The 22,716-nt window shown below is 44.6% G+C and overlaps 1 long non-coding RNA gene across 1 annotated transcript; it reads right to left on the bottom strand.

Moving 5' to 3' along the window:
- Nucleotides 1–354: 354 nt before the first annotated feature.
- Nucleotides 355–10,485, bottom strand: LOC129604926 (uncharacterized). Its single transcript, XR_008696274.1, has 2 exons — nucleotides 1,155–10,485; nucleotides 355–723 (listed from the first exon to the last, which is right to left on the bottom strand). It is a non-coding gene; the product is annotated as an uncharacterized LOC129604926 (long non-coding RNA).
- Nucleotides 10,486–22,716: the final 12,231 nt, after the last annotated feature.

Here is a 22,716-nt window from a genome sequence, read left to right as displayed (position 1 = left end):
TTTCACTAACCTACAATTCTGATTGCACTACCTTTTGTTTTGATGAGGTGATGGTGAGGACAGCCACAGCTTCCATCTGGTAGAGGACTGCTTCCGCTCAGTCTTCCAAATAGTGATGAGAACAAGGATCACCACATCTCCCTGTTTACCCTACTTTCATGCATTTCGTCTGCAAGGCCCTGCAAAAGCTTCTCCTTCGTCCTCAAACCCCCAGACTTCTTAATTAACTCAGTAACCTATACATTGCACATTGGAGTGTGAAGGTAACAGTTTGTTCTAGCTTTGGAGTAGTGGTGTATTTTTTTGGTTTACAATAAAGTTGGCTTTAACTATTATGTATTTCACTGAACTCTGTTTCTGAAGGGAAAACACTTTTATTTAGGAAATCATAGTATTGAAATTACATGTTTTTCTCTTTCTAATATGGTAAGCTATAAAGTTGAAGCGGCCATAAATAAAACGCATATAAATTATATATAAATAAAGTTAAAAAAATTCTTAATGAGTGTTGCACTCACAAAAAACACATTTTTACTCAAACGGTAAAGGAGTTATTCTACAGGTGGTCTACATCAATCATACTAGGAGTGTTTTAGTGTTTTATCCATCAGGAAACTGCCTTCATCTACAACCCAAGCATGAAGAGATGGCAACTCAGATTCTTCACCCCAGGAATCCTCAGCACCAGCTCACTAGCCTCTGTAGACTAGATACCTGTAACAACTTTAGATACAGAGACATATTACTGTCAAATTTATCATGAATGACAAAAAACATAATTAAAAGCAGTAAAAATACGTTAGGTCAATATATAATTTGAACCAATGCTTTTTGTTCCCAGGTAGGTCATGCAGTGATTGCTCTAAATATTAATGCACATTTTTAAAATAAAATTGTCAGAGCAGCAGCACAAGTAAGACAAAAACAGTGAAATGTGTAAATGTAAAATGTATTTATATTATTTCAGCTATGCTCTCAAACTTATTTATTTGTATAATGTAAGCTAAAGTAGTGTTATCTATTAACGAGAGTTTTCCAGGTAAGTCGTGTTGTGAATATTGAAGCTGCACACGCCATTTAGCATTCGCATTAGCAACCGCTAGTCGCTTTGCAAATTACATAAATCAATTAAATTGAAGTAAATGCGACATTACCAATGAGACACATCTTGCATCAGCCGAAATGTGGTGACTTCAACAGCCTCCTCTTCAGCTTCAGATTCGGGATCGTAGACGTATGGTTCTACTATGCTACGAACCAGCTAACTAATGTCGTGCAGTTCTGTAGTGGGTCTTCTTCTTCTGTGGAGGATTGCGGTGGATTGCATTCTCAATGTCGCACTACTGCCACCTATTGTATCCTAACCGTGCGGTGGCTCGTATCCATGGAGCCAATTTAAAAAAAAAAACAACAAAAAGGTATGCGCTTCCGCACAGAGGTGTGGTGAGCAGCTTCGCTTGCGACACGCCCAGAAAACACAGCGTTTGCTGATGGAGAGTGAAAACCACACATTGACAGGGGCAGTGTGGACGATCTAAAGGGTTTTATGGGATGAAAATTTACAGAGACCTTACTGAGACATTAAAGTCTAATATTTTTTAGAATGAAAAGCATGATATGACTCCTTTAAAATCAAACTAAATACCATGGCAGACGAAAAAATATTAAAATTAACCTCTAAAATTAACACACACAAATACACACAAAGCAGTTAGTTAAAGCACAGGCGATCTCTCCACACTGACCCTTTCTATCTCCTAATACTTTACACTCTCCCACACAGATTATTTTCTAGAAACAGCCAAATCAGAATTTAATGATTAGAAGTTTCTAATCTTACCAAAATTTGCCCACACTGCCCCGAACACAGAATCGTCATGTAAAAGCTTAAGTGCTCTTGCCTGCGGTGACAACGGTTGTGTGTCCAGAAGGTCAACCCGGACAACTGTCGGCTTCAGACTTGGCTCCTCTTTGCCTTCAGTGACGCCACATCTGTAATAAATTTACAGCTGCCAGATTGAAATGGACAAATTCAAACCACCACTACAATAGTTAACGTTAACAGATAAATCTTAAATTTATTACAAGTGGTGACATAATATTATCAGCAAGGAAGAAAGGACAGAGCAGCGGTGAGAGGTCGCCTGGTCTCCTGCAGGAGTGTCAGCCTGAGAACCCCATCGTCCCAGACAACAGGTCGTCCATCGGTCCGTGGGGCTTTGCCCGTCTAAGGCTGAGGCACAAACTTATAGACCCTGATCCTACGTCAGCTAGAAATCTGGTTTCGTTCTAACTTCTGGCCTGATATCAGTGGTCAACAATAGGTGTTTACTTGAAAGTAAATGTCTGTTTCCTGGAATCCATCCCAGACATTCCTTAGACAACGACTCTGCCAAAATACAAGGGTTATAGAACAGTCATCCTGTTAACATGACCAGAACAAATTGTTGATTCAGTAGAAACAGCATAATACTAATAATAATAATTGTAATTCCACCAGGGCCAGTGGGCGAGGCCACAACTGGCTTCAGTCACAGGCCCCAGTGAAAGAGCCCACTCCCGGCCCTAAATGTATGTGTATGTGGCTAAGTATGAGGAACTTTGGGAGATAGCCAATTCTCCGAGGGGTCCAGCAGACAGAGCCATCAATGGGAAGGCTCCGTCTACTGGCCCCCCCCCGGAAGGATCCCTCAGATTCCTGGATGAGTCTGTATGGCTAATGCAATAAAAACTGCAGAGCATTCCACTTGGAAGGGACGGAACCACTTCCCGGTAGCCCCGGTCCCTCCATCAGCAGGACGCCCCTTGCAGACCTAAGTGGATGAATGTGGAGAAATACTGTGTAGTTGGGAAGCAGAGCACCAAGGTCTGCAGAGCCAGGTACCCGACTGGCTCTGCTACCCATCCCCACACCCATCTCCCCCTCTTTTCGCTGTTGCTGGTGTGTTGCGTCTTTCTCTGCCTTCTTTGCCTGCTCTTTGCGCAGCTCAACAGCATGAATCACATGGTAAGTTATTTGTTCTAGTGACATGTTGCACAGTTCCACAGTGTCATTCAGATGATTCTGATCTGGTCAGGGCAGATTTTGACGCTTTGCCCCTTTGACCAGTAGAGTAAGTCCATCAGAAACCTCATTTACCCGTGCGTCCTATAAGACCTATACTTTAGTCAACCTCAAAGCGCAGAGAGATCCTGAAATTCTCCCATAGACTCCAATGATAATTTTTGGCAGTCGTCTAAATTGCGACTGTGGCTACAAGCTTTTGTCCTCAAACATAAAATTAACTCCACATGTTCAGGGAACATGTTGTGTTGGAGTTTTCCCCGGTGGATGAGAAGGTCGCTTCCCTGCGCTTTCGGGTGGGGAATAGGTCACTCTCTGGCACCCGATCTGTCAGCCTTCAAGCAATTTTCATGGAAGTCCATGATTTTGACTCGTGCCTGTTTTTGACTGCGTTCTGCCTTGTCCCTGCCTGTACCTCTACTAGGAATGGTGTTTACTGGTTTGACTATTGCCTGCCCGACTCACGTTTTTGCCTGCCGGTTTTGGTTTATGTTTAATAAACCTAGTTCGTTCTCTTAACAAGCACATTCCACATTTTATGGCTGGTGATCCCAGTTCAGGAGAGACAGCTTTGCGGTGATAAAATGTGACAGGCTGTCCTTTTGGCATGATAAGCAGAGGTGGAATCCTGTGAGATTTACAGGTAGATCAACAAAGTGGGCTCATGGTTCTTTGATATGGACACGTGAGATGTTGGCGCCAATTGGTGCCTGAGGCTCTTCAATGAGGGAGTTAGGTTCACATGTAGGTTAGGTTACCTCAGTCCAGACGTGATACAAATATAAATGTTAAATGTAAATCTAAATATTATACATATTACTGTAAATGTTCGCCCATTGGAAAACTGAATATTCATGACATACGCAAATAGACTCCATCCCTACCCTCAAACAGCGCTCATGAAGGTGATCTCAGATCAGTGACTCAAACACCTCCACCAGTATTATTTATTTGCTTTCTTATGCATGGTGTGGTTTGGTTTTGATTTTTGATTTTTTTTTTTCCCATGCCTGGTGTGGTTTGAATTTGATTCATTTTTCTATTAACCATTGCCTGTTTGTAGTTTATTTTAGTAGTTGATTTTTATCGCTGGCTAATTAATTGAAATGTATAATAAAATTAGTTTTTTTGAAATCCTTTCCTTTTCTTTTGTGAGCAGCGAGTGAACAGGCAAAAGGCGGCGTCAAAAACCGGCAGGTCGGTAACAGACTAACATGAGGCTACAGTACAGATAAGGGTGATCCAAGAGGCTCGAAACGGTTACTAAGGCTGACAGAAACAACGCTGGAATGAGGTACAAGACGCTACGAACTGGCCTAGGGCGTACACTGAAGACTAAATACATAAATGATAATGGCTAATGCACAACAGCTGAGAAATCAGATAACCGGAGGTAAAGCGTGAGATAAACATGGAGAAACGAAAAACCGGACATGACTACAAAATAAAACAGGATTAATACCCCAGACCCCCGATCATGACACCTGGTGGTCTGGAGGAGACCACACCAACCTTGTTTTCTGGTGGTCCGAAAAGGATCACGCCAGCTGTGTTTCCTGGTGGTCTGGAGGAGACAACGCCAACCTCGTTTGACAACTTCCTGTTTAGTTCCTGTTTCAGTTCCAGTCAATTCATGCTTTACTTTCTGTCATGTGATTCTCAATTGTGTTCAATTAGTTATTAGCTCAGTTATTTAAGATCCAGTACTCACCTGTTCCGTTTGCCAGATTGTCTGCTATGTGTGTTACTTTTGTGTTTCTAGTTATTTGTATCGTGCATTTGCAGCCCCCTTAGTTCGTATTTCTCTTTGTGTTTATTTGTTCATCTATTAAACAGTTGATTGTCAGTTCTGTCTATGGGTTGTGCATTTGGGTCCTCCGCTCTGGTTTTGTTTGTAGGCCTTAGCAGCCTGTTTCCACGCTCATGGCGAGTGCAGTTCTAGTCCCAGTTTGCCTTGCATGTAACATAATTACCTCAAATTAATGCTATGAAATCATATTTTATGCTTCATAAAAAAGCTTCACTGACTGACCATCCGCTATCTACATTACTGAAACTGACTTTAATCCATATTTACCAGAAACCAGACTTAAGGGCATCACTCTATCTTGAAACACGTAGTGACACAGGTATGTAAACTGAAAGACGGGGAGAAAAACAAATGGGTGTTCCAGGCAAGAAATGTAGAAATCATGTTCTGACAGTTTCTAGGTAAAACTGACAACTTGTATGTTTCTTCGGAAACCACACCTACACGATGTCGACATCCAGCCTCCAGAGATTTTTTTTTTCTTTTTGTTCTGTCCAGCAGTTTAACAAGCAGCATATCTTACGCTGAATGCCATATTGTGATGGACAGCCTTGCTTTAACAAGAGGAGTATATATAAAATATATGTACTCTTCTTGATTTATGGTTTATTTAATGGTTTATTTAGCTAATCCCAAGTATGTGTGATGTTGGTGGACAGGTTAAGTTTCTGCTTTAGGGTGTTTATGCGGGAGGGGGGATAGGGGTGCAACCAGCTGCTGAAACCAAGCAAATCTGTTAAGTAAACAATCGAAGCAAAATAAATAAGCAGGGATGTACCTTAGGCTAACACATTCATAACTAAAAAACTGTTGTACTGTGGTTTACCTTGGAGATTAATACTAATACCAATAATAGTGTTAAGGTGTGTGCACATACTCATACAAACATATACATATCATATACATACATATGTGCATTGTTATACATATCCCATACTACTTAATAAAAGTCATGACATACAACACCACAATTTGCATATTCACACATTATTGATATTGGTAGTGATAAGTATCAGTAATACTTACAGTTGGATTTGGAAAGCCTGTTCAGGTATTGAGTGTCTCACTACAAGGTTAGTAGGGCTGTAGCTTGATATTATTCACCCAAAGGGTGAGGCAGACGTTGGTGCATGAACAATGCCACTTGTGGAAGCCAGGGTGATGTGAGGGGCTCGGCCACTACGCCCATCCAACAAGCAGAGGGAAGAATCGTAGCAGCCAGGGAGCACACACACCTTCAGTTCCAGAAGGGCAGGTGTTGCGACCCAAGCCGCCCACACAGAGCCCCCCAGGCAGAGCTGCAGCAGCCACAGAGACAGCACTCGAGGTCAGAGTGGGCCACCGGGGGTCAACGCTGTCCGCCCCATGAGAAGCAGGGGCAAACACTCCCCCCGGTGGGAGGGTCGGCCCTCAAAGAGTGGAGCCCGAGGACCCATGGTCTGTAGGGAGCCCGCCAGGAGATGCCCCCGCACCCAGAGTGGGGCCCGCCCCCAGTCCACCACCCCTACACGAGCGGAGCGGGGCCGACCCCATCGGCCCGAATTCATCCCCTGGCACCACACCCGCCTGCAGCACAAGGCCAGCAATTGGTGGGGGTCAGCAGAAAAGAGACCACCCAGGCAGACGATCAACGTACCCCGGGCAGAAAACCGGACCCCCCACACTCCAACCGCACTACACGCATACAAACTCACACAATCACAGACGCATACATCCACCCACACGCACAACACACATTATCACATCAACACACCCACACCATAAACTCTCTCACACCAAACTAGTCAATCATACGTGAACCAATGCACTCTCAGATACATTCTCGCACCCACACCATTCGCTTGATCACATTCGTGGGGAGGGTAGGTCTCCGGCCTCCAGAGAAATTAATGTTTGCATGGTCAAACCGCCCTTGTATCAGTGTAGTATATAAACCTGTGCTAATTATATCTTATACTTAGTTTACAGGTGTGGATTAGAGGCTTTTCCATAGCATTACTGTAGTATGAGTAAAACAGGAATCAGCATAAATAGCATCAGAACAAAGGGTTCATGCAGGTGATCCTACATAATGATATTTTTTTCCAAGATAATCTTTGCAGAATGAAACAGAGGTACAGTATCTGCTGCATCCTCTAACACTGTAACATGATCCCCACAACAATTTTTGCCTTTTTCTGCAAATAATATAGACTAGAATGTCAACACTTGATGGACTGAGAGTGACAGTGAATCAGAGATTCTAATCTACAGAACCACTCCCCAACTTGGAGTCGTAGTCACTTTCTGCTAGCTGTAGTTTATTAGAATATTATTTCAGTTGTTACATTATTTAGTCATTCTTTATTTTATCATTTTAATCAGGATTTCATCTTCTAATTATAAAGATCAGCCATAATCCAGGGTCCATCTGACTGACAGTTTCTGGCTACATGGACAACGATTAGCATGAAACTGGTCATGTGGTTTTCACACTGCATGTTTGTAGTTGTGATATGCTTCTAATCTACTTTGTGTCACTGATTCATAATGTGAAACCAGCAGAAGCTGTGACCTGACATACAAACGTTTCCGCTGTGTGTCTTTCAGACGGCATCATCATTTCTCACACACTGGACATACCATAATATCTCACACTGTTGCTGCATTAAGTATTACTTACTCATTTTTTGAACCCTGTTTCTATGTGTTCAAGTATAGTACTGTAACACATTGTACAAGGAGGTTGCAAAGTGACTGCTCACTGTATAATCATTGCTCACGTTACTGTGTTTTAAACAAAAATAAAGCAGAGACAGATGGATTCTCCGTTTACAACACACTCTAAATGTGAGCCTGTCTACTATACGTATTGGCTACGGTACAGATAAGGGTGATCCAAGAGGCTCGAAACGGTTACTAAGGCTGACAGAAACAATGCTGGAATGAGGTACAAGACGCTACGAACTGGCAAAGGACTAGGGCGTACACTGAAGACTAAATACACAAATGATAATGGCTAATGCACAACAGCTGAGAAATCAGATAACCGGAGGTAAAGCATGAGATAAATATGGAGAAACGAAAAAAACGGACATCACTACAAAATAAAACAGGACATAATACCCCAGACCCCCGATCATGACACCTGGTGGTCTGGAGGAGACAACGCCAACCTCGTTTGACAACTTCCTGTTTCGTTCCTGTTTCAGTTCCAGTCAATTCATGCTTTACTTTCTGTCATGGGATTCTCAGTTGTGTTCAATTAGTTATTAGCTCAGTCATTTAAGATCCAGTCCTTACCTGTTCCGTTTGCCAGATTGTCTGCTATGTGTGTTACTTTTGTGTTTCTAGTTAATTGTATCGTGCATTTGCAGCCCCCTTAGTTCGTATTTCTCTTTGTGTTTATTTGTTCATCTATTAAACAGTTGATTGTCAGTTCTGTCTATGGGTTGTGCATTTGGGTCCTCCGCTCTGGTTTTGTTTGTAGGCCTTAGCAGCCTGTTTCCACGCTCATGGCGAGTGCAGTTCTAGTCCCAGTTTGCCTTGCATGTAACATAATTACCTCAAATTAATGCTATGAAATCATATTTTATGCTTCATAAAAAAGCTTCACTGACTGACCATCCGCTATCTACATTACTGAAACTGACTTTAATCCATATTTACCAGAAACCAGACTTAAGGGCATCACTCTATCTTGAAACACGTAGTGACACAGGTATGTAAACTGAAAGACGGGGAGAAAAACAAATGGGTGTTCCAGGGAAGAAATGTAGAAATCATGTTCTGACAGTTTCTAGGTAAAACTGACAACTGGTATGTTTCTTCGGAAAACACACCTACACAATGTCGACATCCAGCCTCCAGAGAATTTTTTTTTCTTCTTTTTTTTTTCTTCTTTTTGTTCTGTCCAGCAGTTTAACAAGCAACATATCTTATGCTGAATGCCATATTGTGATGGACAGATTTGCTTTAACAAGAGGAGTATATATAAAATATATATTATTAAGGGGTGCAACCAGCTGCTGAAACCAAGCAAATCTGTTAAGTAAACAATCGAAGCAAAATAAATAAACAGGGATGTACCTTAGGCTAACACATTCATAACTAAAAACCTGTTGTACTGTGGTTTACCTTGGAGATTAATACTAATACCAATAATAGTGTTAAGGTGTGTGCACATACTCATACAAACATATACATATCATATACATACATATGTGCATTGTTATACATATCCCATACTACTTAATAAAAGTCATGACATACAACACCACAATTTCCATATTCACACATTATTGATATTGGTAGTGATAAGTATCAGTAATACTTACAGTTGGATTTGGAAAGCCTGTTCAGGCATTGAGTGTCCCACTACAACGTTAGTAAGGCTGTAGCTTGATATTATTCACCCAAAGGGTGAGGCAGACGTTGGTGCATGAACAATGCCACTTGTGGAAGCCAGGGTGATGTGAGGGGCTCGGCCACTACGCCCATCCAGCAAGCAGAGGAAGGAATCCCAGCAGCCAGGGAGCCCACACACCTTCAGTTCCAGGAGGAGAGGTGTTGCGACCCAAGCCGCCCACACAGAGCCCCCCAGGCAGAGCTGCAGCAGCCACAGAGACAGCATCCGAGGTCAGAGTGGGCCACCGGGGGTCAACGCTGTCCGCCCCATGAGAACCAGGGGCAAACACTCCCCCCGGTGGGAGGGTCGGCCCTCAAAGAGTGGAGCCCGAGGACCCACGGTCTGTAGGGAGCCCGCCAGGAGATGCCCCCGCGCCCAGAGTGGGGCCCGTCCCCAGTCCACCACCCCTACACGAGCAGAGCGGGGCCGACCCCATCAGCCCGACCTCATCCCCTGGCACCACGCTGGCCTGCAGCACAAGGCCAGCAATTGGTGGGGGTCAACAGAAAAGAGACCACCCAGGCAGACAATCATCGTACCCCGGGCAGAAAACCGGACCCCCCCACACTCCAACCGCACTACACGCATACAAACTCACACAATCACAGACGCATACATCCACCCACACGCAAAACACACATTATCAAATCAAAACACACACACCATAAACTCTCTCACACCAAACTAGTCAATCATACGTCAACCAATGCACTCTCAGATACATTCTCGCACCCACACCATTCGCTTGATCACATTCGTGGGGAGGGTAGGTCTCCGGCCTCCAGAGAAATTAATGTTTGCATGGTCAAACCGCCCTTGTATCAGTGTAGTATATAAACCTGTGCTAATTATATCTTATACTTAGTTTACAGGTGTAGATTAGAGGCTTTTCCATAGCATTACTGTAGTATGAGTAAAACAGGAATCAGCATAAATAGCATCAGAACAAAGGGTTCATGCAGGTGATCCTACATAATGATATTTTTTTCCAAGATAATCTTTGCAGAATGAAACAGAGGTACAGTATCTGCTGCATCCTCTAACACTGTAACATGATCCCCACAACAATTTTTGCCTTTTTCTGCAAATAATATGGACTAGAATGTCAACACTTGGTGGACTGAGAGTGACAGTGAATCAGAGATTCTAATCTACAGAACCACTCCCCAACTTGGAGTCGTAGTCACTTTCTGCTAGCTGTAGTTTATTAGAATATTATTTCAGTTGTTACATTATTTAGTCTATTCTTTATTTTATCATTTTAAAATCAGGGATTTCATCTTCTAATTATAAAGATCAGCCATAATTCCAGGGTCCATCTGACTGACAGTTTCTGGCTACATGGAGCAACGATTAGCATGAAACTGGTACATAGGTGGTTTCACACTGCATGTTTGTAGTTGTGATATGCTTCTAATCTACTTTGTGTCACTGATTCATAATGTGAACCAGCAGAAGCTGTGACCTGACATACAACGTTTCCGCTGTGTGTCTTTCGACGGGCATCAATCATTTTCTCAGACACACTGGACATACCATAATATCGCACACTGTTGCTGCATTAAGTATTACTTACTCATTTTTTGAACCCTGTTTCTATGTGTTCAAGTATAGTACTGTAACACATTGTACAAGGAGGTTGCAAAGTGACTGCTCACTGTATAATCATTGCTCACGTTACTGTGTTTTTAAATAATTAAACAAAATAAAGCAGAGACAGATGGATTCTCCGTTTACAACACACTCTAAATGTGAGCCTGTCTACTATACGTATTGGCTACGGTACAGATAAGGGTGATCCAAGAGGCTCGAAACGGTTACTAAGGCTGACAGAAACAATGCTGGAACGAGGTACAAGACGCTACGAACTGGCAAAGGACTAGGGTGTCACGATCTGGGTTTTGTGTCTAGTTGTTCCTGTTTTATTTTGGTAATCTCCTGGTTTCTGTTCCTGTTTTAGCTTTACTTCCGGGTTTTGTTCTTGTCACAGCTGTCCCTGCTTCACCTGATCGTTATCCACACCTGCACTGTATCAGTAATCAAGTCACGTATATTTAACCACCACCAGTGTCCTCAGTTCCCCGCCAGATCGTTGTTTGTGTGCTTACCGTTGTTCCCAGTTCGCTGTTCCTGTCCGTCCGTGTTTTGTGTACCCCGTTCTCTGCTCTGCACGTTACCGAACTCGTTTGCCTGCCTGACCACGATTCTCCGCCTGTCGAATTGGTACTGGATGCTGGATTTTGTGTATGAACCGTGCCTGTTCCTGACGCTGCCTCTGCCTAAAACCTGGAATAAACCACCGTCTGATCACCGTCAACCTGTGTTTGCTGTGCATTTGGGTCCTCACCCGAGCGTTCCGTGACAGAAAGATCTGGCCAGACTTGGACCCAGCCAGCACTCAGCCGTCGCCCAGGTCAGTGACTGTTTTGTTTCTTGTTTTTTATGGCGGCGAGTCTCCTTCACCTGCGAGGAAGTATGGAGTTCACCTGCGCCGAGCTACCCAGCGACCTACGCGTTTATTTTCAAATCCTCGCGGAGGATTACCGACGGGCGGTTAACCCGAGGAACCAGCGCAGCGCCGTGGAGGTGGCGATATTGACGCTGGAGGACGATGACAGCGTGTTGGAGCGTCCCAGTGTTCGTCGCCTCTATGAGCGACTGTGCGCTAGGTCTTGAATGAACTAAGAAGCGACGCGCTCCGCACCACGCCAGCGCCGGTCGCACCGCCGAAGGTTTCGGTTTCCTTCTCCCCGCCCCGTCGGACCGTTGTGTCTGCATCAACCTGCCCAGCTCCATGTTCGTTCCGCTGGGAGGATTCCCTGCATTCATGCGGTCTCCCGTCTCCAGTTCAGTCGAGCCCAGTTCAGTCTCCAGCCCAGTCGAGCCCAGTTCAGTCTCCGGCCCAGTCGAGCCCAGTTCAGTCTCCGGCCCAGTCGAGCCCAGTTCAGTCTCCAGCCCAGTCGAGCCCAGTTCAGTCTCCAGCCCAGTCGAGCCCAGTCCCGGTCTCAGCCCAGTCGAGCCCAGTCCAGTCGAGCCCAGTTCAGGTTCCAGTCCAGTCGAGCCCAGTCCAGTCGAGCCCAGTTCAGTCGAGCCCAGTCCCGGTTCCAGTTCAGTCGAGCCCAGTCCCGGTTCCAGTTCAGTCGAGCCCAGTCCCGGTTCCAGTCCAGTCGAGCCCTGTCCAGTCGAGCCCTGTCCAGTCGAGCCCAGTTCAGGTTCCAGTCCAGTCGAGCCCTGTCCAGTCGAGCCCAGTACAGTCGAGCCCTGTCCAGTCGAGCCCTGTCCAGTCGAGCCCTGTCCAGTCGAGCTCTGTCCCGGTTCAGTCCAGTCACGCTCCTGTCCCGGTTCAGTCCAGTCACGCGCAGGCCTTATCCCAGTCAGAGGACTCCATCTGTCGAACGGGTGCTGTGCACACCCGATCAGGCCCGACGTCTCCTCCGTCGAGCTCGGCAGCTGTAAGCAGTCATGCCGGCTCCGGAGGAGACGCCGTCCCAGTTCCTGTCGGCCATGTTGCGGCCGTTCCTGTCGGCCGTGTTGCGGCCGTTCCTGTCGGCCAAGTAGAGGTCGTTCCTGTTCCTGTCGGCCAAGTAGAGGTCGTTCCTGTTCCTGTCGGCCAAGTAGAGGTCGTTCCTGTTCTTGTCGGCCAAGTAGAGGCCGTTCCTGTTCCTGTCGACCATGTTGCGGCCGTTCCTGTCGGCCATGTTGCGGCCGTTCTAGTCCCTGTTCCTGTTCCTGTCGGCCATGTTGAGGCCGTTCCAGTCCCTGTTCCTGTCGGCCATGTTGAGGCCGTTCCAGTCCCTGTTCCTGTTCCTGTCGGCCATGTTGAGGCCGTTCCAGTCGGCCATGTTGCGGCCGTTCCAGTCCCCGTTCCTGTTCCTGTCGGCCAAGTTGAGGTCGTTCCTGTTTCTGTCGGCCAAGTAGATGCCGTTCCTGTCCCTGTCGGCCAAGTAGATGCCGTTCCTGTCCCTGTCGGCCAAGTAGATGCCGTTCCTGTCCCTGTCGGCCAAGTAGATGCCGTTCCTGTCCCTGTCGGCCAAGTAGATGCCGTTCCTGTCCCTGTCGGCCAAGTAGATAACGTTCCTGTCCCTGTCAGTCTCGGGGTGGCAGTCCCGGCGGACCTCCAGGAGGAGGTCGCGCCAGCTGCAGTCCCCGCGCACCTCCAGGAGGAGGTCGCGCCAGCTGCAGTCCCCGCGCACCTCCAGGAGGGGGTCGCGCCAGCTGCAGTCCCCGCGCACCTCCAGAAGGGGGTCGCGCCAGCTGCAGTCCCCGCGCACCTCCAGGAGGGGGTCGCGCCAGCTGCAGTCCCCGCGCACCTCCAGGAGGGGGTCGCGCCAGCTGCAGTCCCCGCCACCTCCAGGAGGGGTCGCGCCAGCTGCAGTCCCCGCGCACCTCCAGGAGGGGTCGCGCCAGCCGCAGTCCCCGCGCACCTCCAGGAGGGGTCGCGCCCCGCCGCAGTCCCCGCACCTCCAGGAGGGGTCGCGCCCGCCGCAGTCCCGGCGGACCTCCAGGAGGGGGTCGCGCCCGTCGCAGTCCCGGCGGGCCTCCAGGAGGGGGTCGCGCAACCGTCGCAGTCCCGGCGGGCCTCCAGGAGGGGGTCGCGCCCGTCGTAGTTCCTGTCGACCTCCAGGAGGGGGTCGCGCCCGTCGTAGTTCCTGTCGACCTCCAGGAGGGGGTCGCGCCAGCCGCAGTACCGGCGGACCTCCAGGAGGGGGTCGCGCCCGCCGCAGTCCCGGCGGACCTCCAGGAGGGGGTCGCGCCCGTCGCAGTCCCGGCGGACCCCCAGGAGGGGGTCGCGCCCGTCGCAGTTCCTGTCGACCTCCAGGAGGGGGTCGCGCCAGCCGCAGTACCGGCGGACCTCCAGGAGGGGGTCGCGCCCGTCGCAGTCCCGGCGGACCTCCAGGAGGGGGTCGTTCCCTGGCGGCCCGGCTCTGGCCGCACCTGCATCGGTTCCTCGTCGCGGTGGTCCAAGGAGGACGCCGCTGGTTCCTGCCTCGTCCTGGTCTCGGCTGCCGGACTGGTGGCCTCGCCCTCGGCTTCTCCTGGTGATTGGATGGCGCTGCCTCCTCCGGCGCCGTCCGCCTCGACTCCGTCACCGCCACGGCCGTTCGCCTGGGGTAACGGCCCTCCTGCCCGCGACGATGGCGCGGTCTCTGCCGTCGTCGTCCGCCGCGAAACTGGGATCCCCGGAGCATCTCCGTCGGGGAGGGGGCTGGGCTCAGCTCTGCTCTCTCCGGACCTCGCCAGCCGTACGTGGTGGACTCTCCTGCCACCACCCTCGTGAGGGACTTTCCCTGGACTCTGGTTTTCCTGGTCATGGACTCTGTTCTTGTTTCATGGACATTCGTGGTTGTCTTGATTTTGGGACTCGGTCTTGTTTTGTTTTTCTGTTAGGTTCTCTGGTTTGGCGTGTTTGGGCGTGAGTTTTGTTTTATGGGGGTTCCCGTTTTGCCCTCCCCCGGTCCGCCCTCCGCCCGCCCTGTCCGTGTTCGGTGCGGGTTGTCTTTGGTTCTGTCCCTCCGCCGGTCCTCCCTCCGCCCGCCCTGCTCGGGTTTGTTGTGTTTTTTTTGGGTCGTCTGGAATCCGCCCTTGAGAGGGGGGTACTGTCACGATCTGGGTTTTGTGTCTAGTTGTTCCTGTTTTATTTTGGTAATCTCCTGGTTTCTGTTCCTGTTTTAGCTTTACTTCCGGGTTTTGTTCTTGTCACAGCTGTACCTGCTTCACCTGATCGTTATCCACACCTGCACTGTATCAGTAATCAAGTCACGTATATTTAACCACCACCAGTGTCCTCAGTTCCCCGCCAGATCGTTGTTTGTGTGCTTACCGTTGTTCCCAGTTCGCTGTTCCTGTCCGTCCGTGTTTTGTGTACCCCGTTCTCTGCTCTGCACGTTACCGAACTCGTTTGCCTGCCTGACCACGATTCTCCGCCTGTCAAATTGGTACTGGATGCTGGATTTTGTGTATGAACCGTGCCTGTTCCTGACGCTGCCTCTGCCTAAAACCTGGAATAAACCACCGTCTGATCACCGTCAACCTGTGTTTGCTGTGCATTTGGGTCCTCACCCGAGCGTTCCGTGACATAGGGCGTACACTGAAGACTAAATACACAAATGATAATGGCTAATGCACAACAGCTGAGAAATCAGATAACCGGAGGTAAAGCATGAGATAAACATGGAGAAACGAAAAAACGGACATCACTACAAAATAAAACAGGACATAATACCCCAGACCCCCGATCATGACACCTGGTGGTCTGGAGGAGACAACGCCAACCTCGTTTGACAACTTCCTGTTTCGTTCCTGTTTCAGTTCCAGTCAATTCATGCTTTACTTTCTGTCATGGGATTCTCAGTTGTGTTCAATTAGTTATTAGCTCAGTCATTTAAGATCCAGTCCTCACCTGTTCCGTTTGCCAGATTGTCTGCTATGTGTGTTACTTTTGTGTTTCTAGTTATTTGTATCGTGCATTTGCAGCCCCCTTAGTTCGTATTTCTCTTTGTGTTTATTTGTTCATCTAATAAACAGTTGATTGTCAGTTCTGTCTATGGGTTGTGCATTTGGGTCCTCCGCTCTGGTTTTGTTTGTAGGCCTTAGCAGCCTGTTTCCACGCTCATGGCGAGTGCAGTTCTAGTCCCAGTTTGCCTTGCATGTAACATAATTACCTCAAATTAATGCTATGAAATCATATTTTATGCTTCATAAAAAGCTTCACTGACTGACCATCCGCTATCTACATTACTGAAACTGACTTTAATCCATATTTACCAGAAACCAGACTTAAGGGCATCACTCTATCTTGAAACACGTAGTGACACAGGTATGTAAACTGAAAGACGGGGAGAAAAACAAATGGGTGTTCCAGGGAAGAAATGTAGAAATCATGTTCTGACAGTTTCTAGGTAAAACTGACAACTGGTATGTTTCTTCGGAAACACACCTACACAATGTCGACATCCAGCCTCCAGAGAATTTTTTTTTTCTTCTTTTTTTTTTCTTCTTTTCGTTCTGTCCAGCAGTTTAACAAGCAACATATCTTATGCTGAATGCCATATTGTGATGGACAGATTTGCTTTAACAACAGGAGTATATATAAAATATATATTATTAAGGGGTGCAACCAGCTGCTGAAACCAAGCAAATCTGTTAAGTAAACAATCGAAGCAAAATAAATAAGCAGGGATGTACCTTAGGCTAACACATTCATAACTAAAAACCTGTTGTACTGTGGTTTACCTTGGAGATTAATACTAATACCAATAATAGTGTTAAGGTGTGTGCACATACTCATACAAACATATACATATCATATACATACATATGTGCATTGTTATACATATCCCATACTACTTAATAAAAGTCATGACATACAACACCACAATTTCCATATTCACACATTATTGATATTGGTAGTGATAAGTATCAGTAATACTTACAGTTGGATTTGGAAAGCCTGTTCAGGCATTGAGTTACCCACTACAACGTTAGTAAGGCTGTAGCTTGATATTATTCACCCAAAGGGTGAGGCAGACGTTGGTGCATGAACAATGCCACTTGTGAGCCAGGGGTGATGTGAGGGGCTCGGCCCACTACGCCCATCCAGCAAGCAGAGGAAGGAATCCCAGCAGCAGGGAGCCCACACACCTTCAGTTCCAGGAGGAGAGGTGTTGCGACCCAAGCCGCCCACACAGAGCCCCCCAGGCAGAGCTGCAGCAGCCACAGAGACAGAATCCGAGGTCAGAGTGGGCCCCACCGGGGTCAACAGCTGTCCGCCCCATGAGAAACCAGGGGCAAACACTCCCCCCGGTGGGAGGGTCGGCCCTCAAAGAGTGGAGCCCGAGGACCCACGGTCTGTAGGGAGCCCGCCAGGAGATGCCCCCGCGCCCAGAGTGGGGCCCGTCCCCAGTCCACCACCCCTACACGAGCAGAGCGGGGCCGACCCCATCAGCCCGACCTCATCCCTTGGCACCACGCTGGCCTGCAGCACAAGGCCAGCAATTGGTGGGGGTCAACAGAAAAGAGAAACCACCCATGCAGACAATCATCGTACCCCGGGCAGAAAACCGGAACCCCCCCACACTCCAACTGCACTACCACGCATACAAAACTCACACAATCACAGACGCATACATCCACCCACACGCAAAACACACATTATCAAATCAAAACACACACACCATAAACTCTCTCACACACAAACTAGTCAATCATACGTCAACCAATGCACTCTCAGATACATTCTCGCACCCACACCATTCGCTTGATCACATTCGTGGGGAGGGTAGGTCTCCGCCTCCAGAGAAATTAATGTTTGCATGGTCAAAACCGCCCTTGTATCAGTGTAGTATATAAACCTGTGCTAATATATCTTATACTTAGTTTACAGGTGTAGATTAGAGGCTTTTCCAATAGCATTACTGTAGTATGAGTAAAACAGGAATCAGCCATAAATAGCATCAGAACAAAGGGTTCATGCAGGTGATCCTACATAATGATATTTTTTTCCAAGATAATCTTTGCAGAATGAAACAGAGGTACAGTATCTGCTGCATCCTCTAACACTGTAACATGATCCCCACAACAATTTTTGCCTTTTTCTGCAAATAATATAGACTAGAATGTCAACACTTGGTGGACTGAGAGTGACAGTGAATCAGAGATTCTAATCTACAGAACCACTCCCCAACTTGGAGTCGTAGTCACTTTCTGCTAGCTGTAGTTTATTAGAATATTATTTCAGTTGTTACATTATTTAGTCATTCTTTATTTTATCATTTTAATCAGGATTTCATCTTCTAATTATAAAGATCAGCCATAATCCAGGGTCCATCTGACTGACAGTTTCTGGCTACATGGACAACGATTAGCATGAAACTGGTCATGTGGTTTTCACACTGCATGTTTGTAGTTGTGATATGCTTCTAATCTACTTTGTGTCACTGATTCATAATGTGAAACCAGCAGAAGCTGTGACCTGACATACAAACGTTTCCGCTGTGTGTCTTTCAGACGGCATCATCATTTCTCACACACTGGACATACCATAATATCTCACACTGTTGCTGCATTAAGTATTACTTACTCATTTTTTGAACCCTGTTTCTATGTGTTCAAGTATAGTACTGTAACACATTGTACAAGGAGGTTGCAAAGTGACTGCTCACTGTATAATCATTGCTCACGTTACTGTGTTTTAAACAAAAATAAAGCAGAGACAGATGGATTCTCCGTTTACAACACACTCTAAATGTGAGCCTGTCTACTATACGTATTGGCTACGGTACAGATAAGGGTGATCCAAGAGGCTCGAAACGGTTACTAAGGCTGACAGAAACAATGCTGGAACGAGGTACAAGACGCTACGAACTGGCAAAGGACTAGGGCGTACACTGAAGACTAAATACACAAATGATAATGGCTAATGCACAACAGCTGAGAAATCAGATAACCGGAGGTAAAGCATGAGATAAACATGGAGAAACGAAAAAAACGGACATCACTACAAAACTAGAAAAAGTATATCCTCGAGAAATTACGTGGGAGAGCTGATCTGCTGCCGCAACGATGACAAACGCTGATTAAGCTGCTGACGTCAAAAAAGTTGACTACGTCCAAAAGTTGACTACGGCAAAGCGATGAAAACGAGAATACGTTGACAAAGAATAAAACAATGACAAAATATGGCGATTAAAAAGATGATGATTAAAAAGATGACCAATGTCATACTAAGACAAGATTAAAATATGACAATGATTCAAAAGTTGACCAAGGTAAAAAATATATCAAAGATTAAAAAGTTGACCAGAGTGCATTGTTGACAATCATAAATAAGCTGACTAGCTTTTTAATTTGAAGAAAGTATTTGTAAATAATTACCTGTGTAATAGTTTAATAACTAGTAAAAATTTACCAGTCAGAAACAAAAATCTTGCCATTTAAGGTAATAAATTACATTGGTGCTTTTATTTTGTAAGGATTTAGAGGTTGTGTGTGGGCGATTACTAAACTATAAAATAGTCATTAGATAGTCATAATTTATCATTCAATAGCAACAATAGCCCTATTAAAGCAAAAGATTTAGATTTAGCCCTTTCAGAATAAAAGCACCCTAATAAGTTTGAGTGGCTATTTACTGAACTCTAAAGTAGTCTCTATAACGATTGGCAAGTATTCAGAACCACAAAGTTTCTAATCAATCTTGCCATTAAAGGTAATAAATTGTAATTGGTGCTTTTATTTTGAAAGGATTTAGAGGAAACGTGTGGGGGTAATAGCGTAACTGTCAATTAGTCTTTAAATAATCATAATTACCCATTCAAAGGCAAAAACAGTGCAGTTAAGCTAATAATTGGCATTGGTGCTTTTATTTTGAAAGGATTTAGAGGAAGCATGTGTGGGTAATTACTAAACTGTTAATCTATCTTTAAATAGTCATAATTACCCATCTAAAAGCAGAAATACTGCTATTAAAGCTAATTATTTGGCTTGGTGCTTTTATTTTGAAAGGATTTAGAGGAAGTGCGTGCTTAATCACTACACAATCCAATAGTGTGGTTGACTAATCAGTAACAAGCATGGAACTGCTCTGTACACTGAGCATCAGCAGTTTGACCTGTCAGTCAAATCTGCAGCTGCGCCGTCGCCATGGAGACAAAAGGCGGGAAAATCAGGCTCATTCTGCTCTGTAAAAAGCAGAGTTTCACCCTGTATAAACAGGCTTGTTCCAGTTAAACCATAATAGTTATCACAAAAATTATTTCATTTTACGAGTCCCAAGGCTTCAATGAGCAAATGGTGTGAATTTTATGTTTGAGGACAAACGTTTGTAGCCACAGTCGCAATTTCAAAATATGTCTCCTCCTTTTTTTTCTCCAGACGTCTGCCAAAAATTATCATTAGAGTCTATGGGAGAATTTCGGGATCTCTCTGCGCTTTGAGGTCGATAGCGACTAAAGTATAGGTCTGAGGATATATCCACACACATCATTAGAAAGAAGATAATTATGACTACGATTTAGTGAAGTAATTACGTTGATAGAGTATAAATTGTGGCTGTAGTGACGAGTTAGAGACAGAAGTTCTGTCTTAAAAAAGCGCACCTTCTCACTGTAGCTGTGACATCACGCACTCTAACTGACCCAATACACACTAATGGAAAAGCTGAAAATTTAACAAAAACACACCATATTTAAACGTTCACGAGTCGAAAAGTATAGAAGGTACGACAACGCTGATTTACAAGGAGAAAGTTGAACGATAACAGACGCTTTTGAAGTTGAAATGACGTTTCTACGCCTAAGTATGACGATGATAGACGCTGATGAAAAGAGGGAAGTTGATAAAAAGTTGAACGATGATTCCCATAGACGACCATTATAAAAAAACGATGAAAAAGGTTGAATAACGTAAAAGTTGAAAAGCTGAAAACATAAAAAGTAATAGCCCACATCTCCTAAAGATGACTCACGTTTAGAAAGTTGAACGACGATTCTACGATGAAGCGTTAAAAAGTAGATAGCAATCAAAAAAAGGGCGGAATAAGTAGAAGAAGAAAAATAATAACTAGAAAAAGCATTTCCATAAGAAAATGCACAGTGAATGCTTCCAAGCTGAAAATATTCCTGAAGAGTTGCTGAAAGTAACTGAAACATTTAAAACAGATGAAATAGCTCAATCATGTAAAGCATAGTTGAATGTATCTAAGGAGAAATAAGAATTGATTAAACAGTGCTGAATATTTGCAGAAGAAGCTGAAGTAGTTCAATTTCATATGGAGGAAACACGAAAAAGATTTGCTGAAATTAACAAACTGCTGAAAATCAATTAATTAATTTGTTGAAATATAGCCAAATATATCAAAATGGCTAAATATTGTAATTAAATAGTTTAATTTCAAGAGCTGAATGAGTAGCTAAACGTTTTGGAAATATTGAATACGGCTTAAATTTGCTTCAGAACAAGTATTTGGATTTGAATTGATAAAAGTTGTAGCTTTGAAGGAAGTGTGTGCAGATAATTCCTGAACAGTAAAATAGTTTCATTAACTGGTTATAATTAACTAGTCAAATTCACAAAAGCGACATTTAGGCTAAATAATTAGATTGGTGCTTTTATTTTGAAAGTAATTTGAGGAAGTGTGTGTCCTAACTTGGTAAACTGGAAAAAGCGCTCATTAAGTTGTCCTAAATAACAAAAAAAACAGTCAAAAGCAGAAATCAAAAAGGTGTAGAGCTTAGTTAGTTGCACTAAAAGTTTAGTATTCTTATTTTGAAATGACTTACAGGAAGCTTGTGTGAGTAATTTTTAAATTGTTTCATTAACTAGTAATAATAAACCAGTAATTACTGGTATAGACTTATTGCTGAATTTGAATTGACCATTCAAAAGCAGAATTTATTCTATTAAAGCAAAAAAAATGGTTTAATGCTTTTATTTTAAAACGATTTAGAGATGTGTGTGTTTATAGCTAAACTTTAAAATAGTCTCATTACTTGTCACAATTAACCATTCAAAAACGAGTTTATGCTATTAAAGCTAAAAATTTGGATTGGTACTTTTATTTTGAAAGGATATTGAGGACACCTGAGCAGGCAATTTCTAAACATGAAGATTGTCTTATCATCTAGTAACAATACACCAGCTGAACGCAGAAATATTGCCCTTTTTAGCTAAAGATCAGGAATGGGGCTTTTATTTTGAAAGGATTTGGATGAACTGTGTGTGCAGTATTTTAGTCTAAATAAATAGTCATGATAAACCTGTTGAAAGCAGAAATATTGCTATCTTTAGCTAAAAATCGGGATTTGGGCTTTTATTTTGAAAGGATGTGGAGAAGCTGTGTGTGCTTAATAGCTAAACTGTAAAACAGTCACAATAACCAGTCACGATTACCCATTCAAAAGTATAAATAGTCCTATTAAAGCTAAAAATTCGGATTGGTGCTTTTATTTTGAAAGAATATGGAAAAGGCCTGTGCAGGTATTTGCTAAACAGTATATTAGTCTAAATAACCAGTCATAATACACCTGTTGAAAGCAGAACTATTGTTATCTTTAGCTAAAGATCAGGATTGGGGCTTTTATTTTGAAAGGATGTAGAGGGGCTGTGTGTGCTTAATAGCTAAACTGTAAAACAGTCACACTAACCAGTCATGATTACCCATTCAAAAGCACAAATAGTGCGATTAAAGCTAAAAATCTGGATTGGTGCTTTTATTTTGAAAGGATTTAGAGGTTGTGTGTGAGTAACTACTAAACTATAAAATAGTCATTAGACAGTCATAATATGTCATTCAATAGCAAGAATTGCCCTATTAAAGAAAAAAAAATTAGGTTAAGCCTTTTCAGAATAAAATCACCCTAATAAGTGTGAGTGGTTATTTGCTGAACTCTAAAGTGTCTCATTAACGATTGGTAAGTATTCAGAACCAGAAATGTTCTAATCAATCTTGCCATTAAA

Source organism: Betta splendens, chromosome 12 (genome assembly GCF_900634795.4).
Source record: "Betta splendens chromosome 12, fBetSpl5.4, whole genome shotgun sequence".
In the NCBI taxonomy this organism is placed as follows: Eukaryota; Metazoa; Chordata; class Actinopteri; order Anabantiformes; family Osphronemidae; genus Betta; species Betta splendens.
This window is presented reverse-complemented; position numbering and strand designations above follow the sequence as displayed.